Raw genomic sequence first — 14,407 nt, forward strand, 5'->3', positions numbered from 1 at the left:
TCCAGGCCGTTCTGAGATTGTTTTTTCGTCACATATTGTACTTCATGACACTGGTAAAATGAAGTTAAAAAAAATATTTAACAAAAATTTGGAAAAATTTGCAAATTTCAAAGTTTCAGTTTCTCTACTTCTGTAATACATAGTAATACCCCTAAAAATTGTGATGCCTTTACATTCCCCATAGGTCTACTTCATGTTTGAATTATTTTGGGAATGATATTTTATTTTTTGGGGATGTTACAAGGCTTAGAAGTTTAGAAGCAAATCTTGAAATTTTTCAGAAATTTACAAAAACCCAATTTTTAGGGACCACTACAGCTCTGAAGTCACTTTGCGAGGCTTACATAATAGAAACCACCCAAAAATGACCCCATTCTATAAACTACACCCCTCAAGGTATTCAAAACTGATTTTACAAACTTCGTTAACCCTTTAGGTGTTGCACAAGAGTTATTGGCAAATGGGGATGAAATTTGAGAATTTCATTTTTTTGGCTAATTTTCCATTTTAACCCATTTTTTCCACTAACAAAGCAAGGGTTAACAGCCAAACAAGACTGTGTATTTTTATTGCCCTGACTCTGCCGTTTACAGAAACACCCCATATGTGGCCGTAAACTACTGTACGGCCACACAGCGGGGCGTAGAGTGAAAGGTGCGCCATATGGTTTTTGGAAGGCAGGTTTTGCTGGATTGTTTTTTTGACACCATGTCCCATTTGAAGCCCCCCTGATGCAACCCTAGAGTAGAAACTCCATAAAAGTGACCCCATCTAAGAAACTACACCCCTCAAGGTATTTAAAACTGATTTTACAAAGTTTGTTAACCCTTTAGGTGTTGCACAAGATTTAATGGAAAATAGAGATACAATTTCAAAATTTCATTTTTTTGGCAGATTTTCCATTTTAATATTTTTTTTCCAGTTACAAAGCAAGGGTTAACAGCCAAACAAAACTCATTATTTATGGCCCTGATTCTGTAGTTTACAGAAACACCCCATATGTGGTCGTAAACTGCTGTACGGGCACACGACAGGGCGCAGAAGGAAAGGAATGCCATACGGTTTTTGGAAGGCAGATTTTGCTGGACTGGTTTTATTGACCCCATGTCCCATTTGAAGCCGCCCTGATGCACCCCTAGAGTAGAAACTCCAAAAAAGTGACCCCATTTTAGAAACTACGGGATAAGGTGGCAGTTTTGTTGGTACTAGTTTAGGGTACATATGATTTTTGGTTGCTCTATATTACACTTTTTGTGCGGCAAGGTAACAAGAAATAGCTTTTTTGGCACAGTTATTTTTTTTTGTTATTTACAACATTCATCTGACAGGTTAGATCATGTGGTAATTTATAGAGCAGGTTGTTACGGACACGGTGATACCTAATATGTATACAATTTTTTTTTATTTATGTAAGTTTTACACAATGAATTAATTTTTAAAACAAAAAAACGTTTTAGTGTCTCCATAGTCTAAGAGCCATAGTTTTTTCAGTTTTTGGGCGATTATCTCAAGTAGGGTCTCATTTTTTGCGGGATGAGATTATGGTTTTATTGGCACTATTTTTGGGTGCATATGACTTTTTGATCGCTTGCTGTTACACTTTTTGTGAAGTAAGATGACAAAAAATTGCTTTTTTTACGGTGGTCACTTGAGGGGTTAGGTCATGTGATATTTTTATAGAGCCGGTCGATACGGACGCGGCGATACCTAAAATGTATACTTTTTTTTATTTATGTAAGTTTTACACAATGATTTCATTTTTGAAACAAAAAAAATCATGTTTTAGTGTTTCCATAGTCTAAGAGCCATAGTTTTTTCAGTTTTGGGGCGATTATCTTGGGTAGGGTATGATTTTTGCGGGATGAGATGACGGTTTGATTGTTACAATTTTGGAGTACATACAACTTTTTTGATCACTTTTATTAACTTTTTTGGGAAGTAAGGTGGGCAAAATTTCAATTTCATCATAGTTTTTAATTTTTATGGCGTTCACCGTTTGGGTAAAGTAACATGACCGTTTTATAGATCAGGTCGTTACGGACGCGGCGATACCAAACGTGTAGGGAATTTCATTTTTTTTATTTTTAATCAGTGATAAATGTGTTTTTTGATTTTTACTTTACTTTATTTTCTTTTTGACCCAGACCCACTTGGTTCTTGAAGATCCAGTGGGTCTGATGTCTGTATAATACAGTACAGTACAATATATAGTACTGTACTGTATTTTACACTTTGTCTGAACAGATCTATGCCTTTCAGCACAGATCTGTTCAGCACCATGGACAGCAGGACGCCTGAGAAGGCGTCCTGTTGCCATGGGAACCTTCCCCGTCTGCTCAGTTATGGTCAGAACTGCGCAGACGGGAAGGGTAAGGACGGGGCTTGGGGGGCTGCCTGGGAGCTCTCTCCCTCTCCATTCGGAGGGGCTGCAAAGGCACAGCAGCCCCCCGATGGGAGAGGGAGGGAGCTCCCTGCGCTGTTAACCTTTTCCATACAGCGGTCCGTACGGACCGCGGTATGGAAAGGGTTAAACAGCTGACATCGCAGCACAGATGTCAGCCGTTTATACCAGGGTGCCAGCAATGTGCTGGCACCCTGGTATACCCACTAGACGCCAACGATTACGCAATGGGAGGCGGGCGGGGGATCGCAATCCCGCCTGCCGCACCGCCCGCCTCCCGCACCGCCCGCAACCCTCCCCCTGCACCTCCCACCGGGCAAAAATCACTAAGGGGTGCAGGGGGGGGGGGGGGAATACAGATGCATTTTAGGAATACTAAAGTTTCTGATGCGGGGATCAGAAACTGCAGAAATCGCAGCAAACCGCAGGTCCGAATTGACCTGCGGTTTGCCGCGATCGCCGACATGGGGGGGTCACGGGACCCCCCCCCCGCGCATTTAGCCTAGGTGCCTGCTCAATGATTTGAGCAGGCACCGGGTTCCGATCACTGCCAGCCGCACGGCAGTGATCAGAAATACACAGGGCGTACATGTACGCCCTGTGTCCTTAAGTACCAGGGCACAAGGGCGTACCTGTACGCCCTATGTCCTTAAGAGGTTAATAATAAATAAATTGGTCCTATAATTGATCCTGTAAAATAAATAGTTCCTGTTTGTGCTGATGAATGATGTAAACATTTTTACAGTCTGGTCCATAAATATTGGGACATCGACACAATTCTAACATTTTTGGCTCTATACACCACCCCAATGGATTTGAAATGAAACTAACAAGATGTGCTTTAACTGCAGACTGTCAGCTTTAATTTGAGGGTATTTACATCCAAATCAGGTGAACGGTGTAGGAATTACAACAGTTTGCATATGTGCCTCCCACTTGTTAAGGGACCAAAAGTAATGGGACAATTGGCTTCTCAGCTGTTCCATGGCCAGGTGTGTGTTATCCCCTCATTATCCCAATTACAATGAGCAGATAAAAGGTCCAGAGTTCATTTAAAGTGTGCTATTTGCATTTGGAATCTGTTGCTGTCAACTCTCAAGATGAGATCCAAAGAGCTGTCACTATCAGTGAAGCAAGCCATCATTCGGCTGAAAAAACACAACAAACCCATCAGAGAGATAGCAAAAACATTAGGCGTGTCCAAAACAACTGTTCGGAATATTCTTAAAAAGAAGGAATGCACCGATGAGCTCAGCAATACCAAAAGACCCGGAGGACCACGGAAAACAACTGTGGTGGATGACCGAATAATTCTTTCCCTGGTGAAGAAAACACCCTTCACAACAGATCAGATCAAGAACACTTTTCAGGAGGTCTTCACCAGAGTGATTACAGAGGGTTCACCACAAGATGTAAACCATTGGTGAGCCTCAAAAACAGGAAGGCCAGATTAGAGTTTGCCAAATGACATCTAAAAAAGCCTTCACAGTTCTGGAACAACATCCTATGGACAGATGAGACCAAGATCAACTTGTACCAGAGTGATGGGAAGAGAAGAGTATGTAGAAGGAAAGAAATTGCTCATGATCCTAAGCATACCACCTCATCAGTGAAGCATGGTGGTGGTAGTGTCATGGTGTGGGCATGTATGACTGCCAATGGAACTGGTTCTCTTGTATTTATTGATGATGTGACTGCTGACAAAAGCAGCAGGATGAATTCTGAAGTGTTTTGGGCAATATTATCTGCCAAATATTATCTGCTATGTGATCTGCCAAATGCTTCAGAACTCATTGGATGGCGCTTCACAGTGCAGATGCAAAAGAAACCAAAGAGTTTTTTTAAGGGAAAGAAGTAGAATGTTATGCAATGGCCAAGTCAATCACCTGACCTGAATCCGATTGAGCATGCATGTCACTTGCTGAAGACAAAACTGAAGGGAAAATGCCCCAAGAACAAGCAGGAACTGAAGACAGCTGCAGTAGAGGCCTGGCAGAGCATCACCAGGGATGAAACCCAGCGTCTGGTGATGTCTAGGTGTTCCAGACTTCAGGCTGTAATTGACTGCAAAGGAAATGAAACCAAGTATTAAAAAGTGAAAGTTTTGTTTTATGATTATTATTCTGTCCCATTACATTTGGTTCCTTAACAAGTGGGAGGCACATATGCAAACTGTTGTAATTCCTACACCGTTCATCTGATTTGGATGTAAATACCCTCAAATTGAAGCTGACATCTTGTTTGTTTCATTTCAAATCCATTGTGGAGGTGTATAGAGCCAAAAATGTTAGAATTGTGTCGATGTCCCAATATTTATGGACCTAACTGTATATAGAGTCCATAGCAGCAGGGCCGGCGTTGGGGGGGGGGGGGCAGGCAAACTGGGCAATTGCCCAGGGCCTCCATGGTCTAAGGGGCCCCCTGCTTCAGTGCTGCTGTTCAGTGCCCCTCTTCCTGTACACATAAAACTAGTCTTTACCACAGTGCTGCTCTGCAAACTGACAGCTCCAGACACCAGCAACACTCTTCTACTGGAGCTGTAGGACCTGCTATGATGTCACGTGCAGCAACACTCTTCTAATGGAGCTGTAGGACCTGCCATGATGTCACGTGCAGAAGGCGAAGCTCAGCAGGGAAGAGGGGGATGAAGGACCTTTGATGACCTCACCATCATGTGACCAGAACAGGAAGCGGAACTATGCAGTAAAGTACTGAAGACGAAGACCAGTGATTCATGGGAAGAAGTGCCAGGAAGTGCTGGGAGTTGTAGTACTCTCTTCTTATACCTCCTGTTATGTAATATCAGAGTACATTACAAGAGGAGGTATAACAAGAGAAGACTACAACTCTCAGCATTTCCAGGCTATTCTTATGTAATATAAGGGTACATTACAACACCCTGGATATGCTGGGAGTTGTAGTCCTCTCCTCTTATACCTCCTCTTATAATGTACTTTGATATTACATAATAATGGCTTGGATATGCTGGGAGTTGCAGTCCCATCCTCTTATATGTCCCCCTGTAATGTGCTCTGATATTAAATAATAATGGCTTAGACATGCTGGGAGTTATAGTCCTCTCCTGTTATACCTCCTGTGGTAGTGTGCTCTGCATTAGGACCGAGACAATGGATAGGCAGGGGTAGTCATCAGCCTAGGGCACCACTTCACTACCCATAAAGGGGGGCGCACTCATGGCCGTCCAACTTCATAAGCCTCAGGGCGCTAGGCCTCAAGACTGTGAGGCATTAGAACAGAGCAAGAAGCCGCAGTGACATCAACACAACCTCTTGCACTGGGTCTCGCTTGATAACATGATCACGTTAGTGGTGATGTCATTGGGATCACATGCATAAGGACGCAGAAACACAAGCCACAGATAAAACTGTGGTCTGCATCGCAGACAGTGGCGGAGAAAACGGGAGTGAGATGTGTATTGTATTGTCAATGTTTATTATTTTATACTAAATGTCCGCACTGCTGGGGGCACCAGGGAAGGGGGGAAGGAGATCATAATATATACCTGGAACTACTGGGGAGGAATGGAGGAGCATTATATACTGGCACTACGAGGAACATTATATGTAAACTGCCACTATGGGGGGAGCATTATATATTGGAACTAGTGGAGGGCACTACAGGGGGACATTATGGTTATATTATTACTACTAGGGTACTGTAGGGGCACCAGGCACCCCATGCCGATGAGCTGTTTGAGGAGACTGCGTGCCCTGTGCGCATGTGCCGTCTCCCTTCTCTCTTCATTCTCACCACTCTATGTCTATGGGACAGCAGCGGTGAACAGCACACGCCATCTGTTTAAACAGCTGATCGTCAGGCATGTCGGGCGTCGGACTGTGTTTTTAGTACATTGTTACAAGATTTAGTGCCCCACTTTTGATTTTGGCCAGGGCCATGATTACTCTTGTTATAAGACTATGAAACCAATAGATGGCGATGTTCTGACTCATGAACAGCGCCATCTATTGGTTTCATAGTCTTATGACAAGATTATTAGTGTAGCCTTTTGCGATCTACACTACTCATGAACAGCGCCATCTATTGGATTCATAGTCTTGTCATAAGACTATGAAACCAATAGATGGTGCTGTTCATGAGTCATTGCAAGCAGGGCAATGCTCCTCAGACAGCCTAGCAAGCTTATATTACTGCAGATAAAGTGCTAGAAGATGTGTGAATGATAGCAGTAATCCGATATACACCTCAGTGTTAGCACAGACTATTTTAGGCTGAGTGCTACACGGTGTGTGGACTCTTTAGCAGTGTGCCCCACTTAGCGCCCCAACAAGATGAACAGCGCCATCTATTAGTTTCATAGTCTTATGACAAGAGTAATTGTCTTGTCATAAGACTATGAAACCAATAGATGGCGCTGTTCATGAGTAGTGTAGATCGCAAATTTTCCATGCAAATTGTCTTTCCCATATGCCCATGTTTACGCAAATGAGTTTTTACATGACAAAACTGTATAGAAAGGTTATTGAATATTATGTTAGGACAATCAGAAAACTTTTTGTCTCCCTAATGATATTGATCTACGTGCACAGGTCCACCCAAGCCATCCAACAGATCTGAAGTAACTTCGAGGCTTTCTGGCTCTCAGACAAATGAGAGCTAGTTTGGAATGTCTCATAGTGCACAAGGCTACCATTGTAAGGTATGCTGACTAAGCCTGTCATCTGTCTCATGGATAGATTGATGGCTTGCATATACCTGGCTTTTGGCATATAGCCTTTGTGTGGTTGTCTATTGTATGTCGTAGATAAAAGGAGTCCAAGACTCATCCAGCTATTCTCTTAATGCTGTTTCCAAACTATTTTGATGGGGTTTCCATAAATTTCTAACCTTTTGTATTGTGAACCAGACAACCTCTCTTCTTCAGAGCAGGGGGTGCCATTGACTTTCATTGTATTAAATTGTACTCGAGCACCCGCAGTATTCGGCCGAGCACTCGGATGTGCCGAGCATAGCGATGCTCGAGCCGAACGACAGTTCGGCCAAGCATGTTCGCTCAACACTAATATACACATATATCCAATAAAATCTACAAAAATTACAAAAATATTCATATGATCTCAAAAAAAAGCAGATGCGTTTTTGGTGTGGTTTTTTTATATTCTTTTTTATTTCTATTTCTTTATCAGTTATAGTTACAGTAAATATATTTAAATATAAAGACCTCTTAATCTCAAAGTATTGAATGCTATTGTACATATATTTTTGTATCATATTTATTTTCTATATTATTGCATTATTTTATTTGTATTTTTTATTTGTTTCTCTTTTCTTTATTATCAGACCTAATATTTACAGAAATGGGAAAATATTCTAGGCTTTAGGAAAAGGTCTGTTGTATGCTTTTTTCTTAATTCTTTTTTTTCTTGCAGTACCTAATAGTAATAGAAGTGGGAATAATATCGGAACCCTGTGAAGTGTTCTAAATACATAATTTTATTGGGGAATTGATATTTAAACGCTTCCCCCTACACAGTCAGTGTGAATGTTACATAGTGTCAAGGTGTAAAGAAGTGCTTTGTAGTATTTTTTTTTCTAGTTTTTTTTTGTCCAGAAGGATTCTAAAGATTATATGGATTATACACAGCAAAATCCCTTCTTTTATATGTGTTCAACTGTAGTATCACCACTTGTCCACTAGATGGCAATACACACATAGTCCTTTTTTTGGTTTGTAGCTGGTGTAATTTGTAGAGCAATTTTGTCGAAAAATCTTTTTCCAGGTTTAGAGTCAATTAGAACTATTATTATAAAAAAAATGAAAAAATTTGTAGCCTGCTATAGGCCCAAACTGTGCCTCATTGTCCAATTTCATACTGAACAAAAAGGAGGTTTTTACAGATTAAAGCAGAATTGTGCAAAACTCCATGCAGAGGAATTGCTCCCCCAGTTATAGACACACTACAGTGTCTGGGTTTGGAGCATTTTCACCCATTTAGGCCACTTTTTTCAGTGAGTTTTTGCCTTTATGTGTATGGAATGATGTGCCTCTTTATTTTGATGGTAACGTTCTTTCACACCTGGTAGCTTCTGTGTCACATGGTCACAGCTTTATTCTACCTCACAGTGCATTGGTGATACCACTATGGAGGCATGTGAGAGCCTGGCTGTGAGTTAGTTTCTAGGACTGTTCAGACCCTGTTCACACACCACGGGTAGTTTAGTGGTAGGACCCCATGCGTGCTGAGACACCATGACATGGGGCACGAGGGGCTCCGATATGTTCCTGACTGGAAGATATTGGCAAAGTTTTCAGCTTTTAACATCGGCCTGAGGAATTATCTAGTATTGTCAGTTGGGTATCATTTTGGTGCACTTTTTTTCAGTAATTTTTGTATTTATATAATTTTTTTCATCTGCACAATATATCATTTTCTGTAAGATGTCCTTGTGGTGCATGTGGTCCGCCCCGACATCCTCCATTGTATGCATTTTTGCTGGGGATTGCCACTTTTTTCAGAGAGGTAGAGCACACTAATAGTTAGAAATGTCCAAAAAGCTGGACAACCCCTTTATTGTGTAATATATCTTTAATGTAACTGCAAGTATGATGATGAAGACATGTTTCTAACCCTCCTTCGAAATTCATCTAAGGACCCATGAATGTTTTTACATGATAAAGCCTAGAATGTACAGTTTTCCCAGAGGTTTAGGTCACATGAGGAGGTCATCTCATGCTGAGACAGATGGTGCTGAAAAGTGGCATTTAGGCTACTTTTACACTAGCGTTTTTGCTGGATCCAGCAGGGTTCAGCTAAAATGCTTCCGTTACTGATAATACAACTATCTGCATCCATTGTGAATTGATACGGTTGTATTATCAGTTAAATAGCCAAGATGGAGCCGTCATTAACTCCATTGACAGTCAATAGGGGACGGATCCGTTTTCTATTGTGTCAGAGAAAAAGTATACGTCCCCATTGACGGATCAGTTTTGCTCCGCATCCCAGGACGGAAAGCAAACCACAGCATGCTGCGGTTTGCTCTCTGGTATGAGAATGAAACGGAATGTATTTTGGAGCATTCCGTTCTGACGATGAATGGGGACAAAATGGAAGCGTTTTTTTTTTGTGGTATTGAGACCCTGTGATGGATCTCAATACTGGAAAATATTAACGGTAGTGTTAAAGTAGCCTTAGAAAAAAGTTGGACAAATTTAAAAAGGGTCTGTGTGGTTTCATGGGTGTTACAGTTAGGTTTAGGGTGAGGATTGTTAAGGTGGTGGGCATGGTTTCTGAGGATCATTTGGGGAAGGGCTGGATTCTCTTAGCATCCTATACATTCAGGTACAATGGCTATTGAACTGCATTGTATATGCAGCTGCATTATATGTTTTCAGGACCTGTGGTCACGTAACAAAATTGTCGGGAAGGAATTTTGCTGACAATCGCCCACTCGCACAGTATGAGAAGGAGCGATCGCTAATGCAATCGCTCATCTCCATACATACAGAATCATTGTTTGTGGACAGCAGAGTGTTGTTCAGACAGCAAGATCTGCTACCCACAAATTATAATTTAGATGACCGCACCAGCGTACTATTAGTTGATAAACAAGCGTTTTGCTTGTTTATCGTGTAATTGGCAGCTACTTTAATTTGCCCTAATGTTGGGCAGTGTAAAGGGGCCTTTAGACACAGCAGCTGCAGTTGTGACCAGTCCAGAGGTAGAGGGGCTAAGACCAGAAAAAAAGGGTAGAGCAAGCCTACAGATATATAGTACTGCCGACAGTTACAACCACTATTACCTCAGTACCTCACACAATAACCATAATATAATGCATAACTGACCACTGATATATGTATACATTATACTATTATACCATGTACTTCTCACATCAATACACTGCTATATATATATATATATATATATATATATACACACACACACACACACACACACAGCAGTGTGCTGATATCTGAGGTGCGAGCTGTAATTTATACCTCATACCTCACATATCAGTACACCTTTGTATATACTGGGCAGGAATGGGTAGTGGGAGGGACTATGAATGGGGCATAGTGGCCCAATTTAGATTCTTGCTATGGGGTCCAATGAGTTTTATGTACACCCCTGTACGTAGCATTGGAGAGCTTAGTCGCTTAGAGAAAACACCTGAAATACTAGTCCAAACTCCTTGTCAGGGTATCTCCACATAGTTAGTTAGATTTTTTTTTTGTTTAAGTTTTAAAAAACATATAAAATATGCAGGGTGATAATGTAATATTAGGGCTAAATCCATGTATATCTATCTCCACACAGTTCTAATTTTTTTGGGTGGTTGTTGATTTTATTAAAACCAGTATATAGGTGATTACTTGTCTTACACTATGCGGGGTAACGCACATTATTATGTGAATGATGACGTGATATTAGGCCTCAATCAGTTTCCATTTATTTCCATCTCCACAAGGTTCAATTTTTTTATTTAGATTTTTTTTGGAGAGTTTTTTATTTTATTTTATTTTTTTTAAGTAATTTAAACCAGCATATAGATAATTACATGTCTTACAATGCATAGCGTGGCACACAAAATTATCTGTGAGTGATAAAGTAGTATTAGGCCTCAATCCGTTTCCATTTTTTTTTTCTATCTCAACATGGTGCCAACTCGCTGGAATTGAACATTCCACATGCTAGAGCTTTCATACAAGCAACAGAAAGCTGTGAACAATTTTATCATACACTAGACAACCTCAGCAGCTCCTTAGAGGTCAGGCAGTGCCAGCTCATCCGAGACTTCTGTTGAGTGCTGCGCCCTTCAAAGAGGCCTCAGTTTTTTAGTGGGGACAACTTCAGCATGAACAATATCATCCCCTTCATATTTATCTTAGAACAGACGCTGACACGCAGCAGGGGTTGACGGCAGATGACCAGCTAACGCATCTTGCTGTCAACCCTGTAGCTGTTGAGGACTCACAAAGGGAATCTGCCATAGAGGAGGATCTACAACTGCAAGAGGAGGAGAAGTCGGAGGTGGAGGAGCAAGAGGACAATGATGATGGCACCAGCCAAGACACCCAATCGTCTCAGTTAAGGGCGGGCTAGAAAGAACTGGCACCTTGGGCATGCTGGCCAGAATAGCGACCTGTATGCTCGCTTGCTTACGCAATGACAGGCATTGTTGACATCAAGCACTCGGATAATTATGGTATAGCCATGGTTTTAGACCCTTGCTAGCAAAGAAAATGGGGGAGTGTTTTCCTCTCGCAGAAAGGAAGAGTAAATTACGTTACATTACCAAGAAACACTGTAGGGCCAGATTTATCATTAGCTCAAGTCAAAATAATGGAGTGAAAAAGTAGCGCATTTTTGCGCAATCGCTAAAACTGCACAAAAAGGTGCAAGTTTTTTTGGCTCTGCACTATGCTCGCCAGTTTTCTGAAAGTGGGCGTGTTTTCTTATGTACATGAATCTATAGACAGATTTCACTACAGTGAGGACCATGCTTATCTTATGCGACCTTTTAATAGAACATGTGCCTTTTTGTAAAGCCGATTACTGAAACTGCTACCGTCTAACCACATTTATCACAGTATTAAAGGACCATTAATAAATCTGACTTTGGACATACTGTATGTAAAAGTGGAGTAAGTGTAACAATGAATCTGGCCCTGTGTACTTAGTTTGCTACAGCTTGCAGTGGGCAGACACGTGCCGTCAGCATTTATGAAAGGAAGGCCCCTTTCTGTCTACCCCTTTCCCGCTGCCACAAGTAGCAGAAGCCACAGCAGCAGCAGTAGCAGCAGCCAAATCAGTCTCAACATAATGGAAAGTTTTATCACATGCCATACCATACTGAGGCCAGTCAGCAATCCGCGACAGCTCCCGCCTCTACACCCAGGTTTAGGCATACTTAAATTCTTGCCAGTCTCTGGCACATACCCGGTTTCCTGACTCAATGGATTTCTGGGCAGGCAGACTGGAACAGTGGCATGAACTGGCAAAACACTCTCTCTTTCTTGTCCATCCTCCATTGTCATCTCAGAGAGGTTTTTCAGCATCATAGTGGTCACACTCAAATGTGTAGTGTCCCACTAAGTAAATGTGGGCACTACTCAAGGGTCAATTGGGCCACGTTGTTCCCCACCTTTTGTGGAACATGGTCATGGTATTTTGTATTGTATTTTCCTGTTATCTCCTGTACCAGGCCTGTTAGGGGTGTAGTTCCTCCTCCTAGGCAGTAGAGGGAGCTAGGGAGCCCCCTAGTATATATAGTCAGGCCCAGTTCAGGGAGAGTTAGTGAGTGAGAGTGTGTAGTTAGAAGCCAGTGTTCACTTTAGCTAGAGAGCAGCTGAAGTTCAGCTTCTAACATGAAGTCAGGTATCTAGCTTTCACCCAGGAAAAGAAGTTTCCTCCTGAAGTTCCCTGCATCTTGCCAAGTACAGAGCAGAGCCAGTGTTAACCAGCCAAGTAGAAAGCTGAAGGGCAGAAGGATATTTACAGCAAGAGGATTAATACCAGAGGAAAGTTTCCCTACCCAAGGATAAAGCCAGCTATAGAGCATATGGGCCTTGGAGAAAGCCAGACAGGATCTGAAGAAAGTACAGCCTGATCTGTGAGTGTTTATTCCCTCTGAGTATCTTGCAAAGACTTTGCCTGCCATTTATGTGAAGCCTGCCTGTTACCAAGATTTTGCATGTGGAACTAACTGAAGCCTGTATATTGTTGAACTGTTTCAGTAAAACTGAGTTCTGGTTCACTACAACTGTGTACCTCAATTATTCCTACAAAAAATCGGTGTGCCACCGCTACCGACACTGGCGTCACGAACTACAAGGGACCTTGCCACTGGCACACTAAACCTACAACACCCAGAGCACCTCACCTACCACCAGGCCTGGTCCCTACACCCCGAGAGTGCCCCAGAGGATCTATGTGCTAGCCTCTCCATCACTGCTGTACGCCTGCCCAGGGTATATTAAAAAACTGAGTACCAATAGCAACCCTCGGTCTGTTAACTGTACCCTGTGACCTCATAATCGCTCACCCTGCAGGACTGGTGTACTGCAAATGGACCAAGTTGTTCTCTGACAGTGTCCAAAACATCACTTTTGTTAAAATGAGCCAAGCCTGGATTTGGGAGAATTTTCACACTCCTCCGACTGAAGCCGATGAATAGATCTGGCCTCACTGTTGGTGCCCCATCTTGCCACTGTTTCTGCCTGCCTTCCTGCCCCCATGTTACTACTGCTGCCATCATGCCACTGCTGCAACCTGCCAACCATCATGTTTTGTATGGCTGCCTCCATCACGCCACTGCCACCATCATGCCACTGCTGCGACCTGTCAACTGTCATGTTCTCTATGGCTGCTGCCTCCATCATGCCACCGCCACCATCATGCTACTTCTGTGGACTGCAATCCATCACCTTCCATAAGGTAGCTGCTGCTGCCACCACTACTAACACAAAGCATCTGCTACTACAACCAATACTACTACTATTACTACTCAGACAGCCATCTTACTGCCTTGTATGTTCCATGCGATGCTACTTCTTTTGCAGCCGCATGCCACTATATCCATACCCTTTCCACATCCATACTGCTGCTGCTCCCAATTAAAAGGGAGCATTTTCTAGGCTTGTTCGCAACTAGCCACTTTTTCTTCTGACAATCAACTCCTGTACGTGTCTTATAGGCAGATATTCTGACCATGTCAAGGCATCATTTTTGAACAATTGGTCCCTGAAGCCACTTTTTGATTTTTTTTTATCCCATAACACTGTGTTTAAACATCTCCTGTGCCCAATAAGGGAAATTTTTGTCAGCTTTGGAATATTAAAAAGCATGACACATGTGCTGGCACTGAGTGTTCTTAAACACGCTGTATGTTAACACAGTGAAATGTGCATTTACCCTATGTATTCCAGTGTCACTCTGAGGACAAATCATTTGCTGTCATTGCATTTGAGAGCTTGTAGAGGGAAAAATTAAAAAAAAATCATAAAAGAATAAACAAAAAGAAGTT

The sequence above is a fragment of the Bufo gargarizans genome, chromosome 8, assembly GCF_014858855.1.
Source record: "Bufo gargarizans isolate SCDJY-AF-19 chromosome 8, ASM1485885v1, whole genome shotgun sequence".
NCBI lineage: Eukaryota > Metazoa > Chordata > Amphibia > Anura > Bufonidae > Bufo > Bufo gargarizans.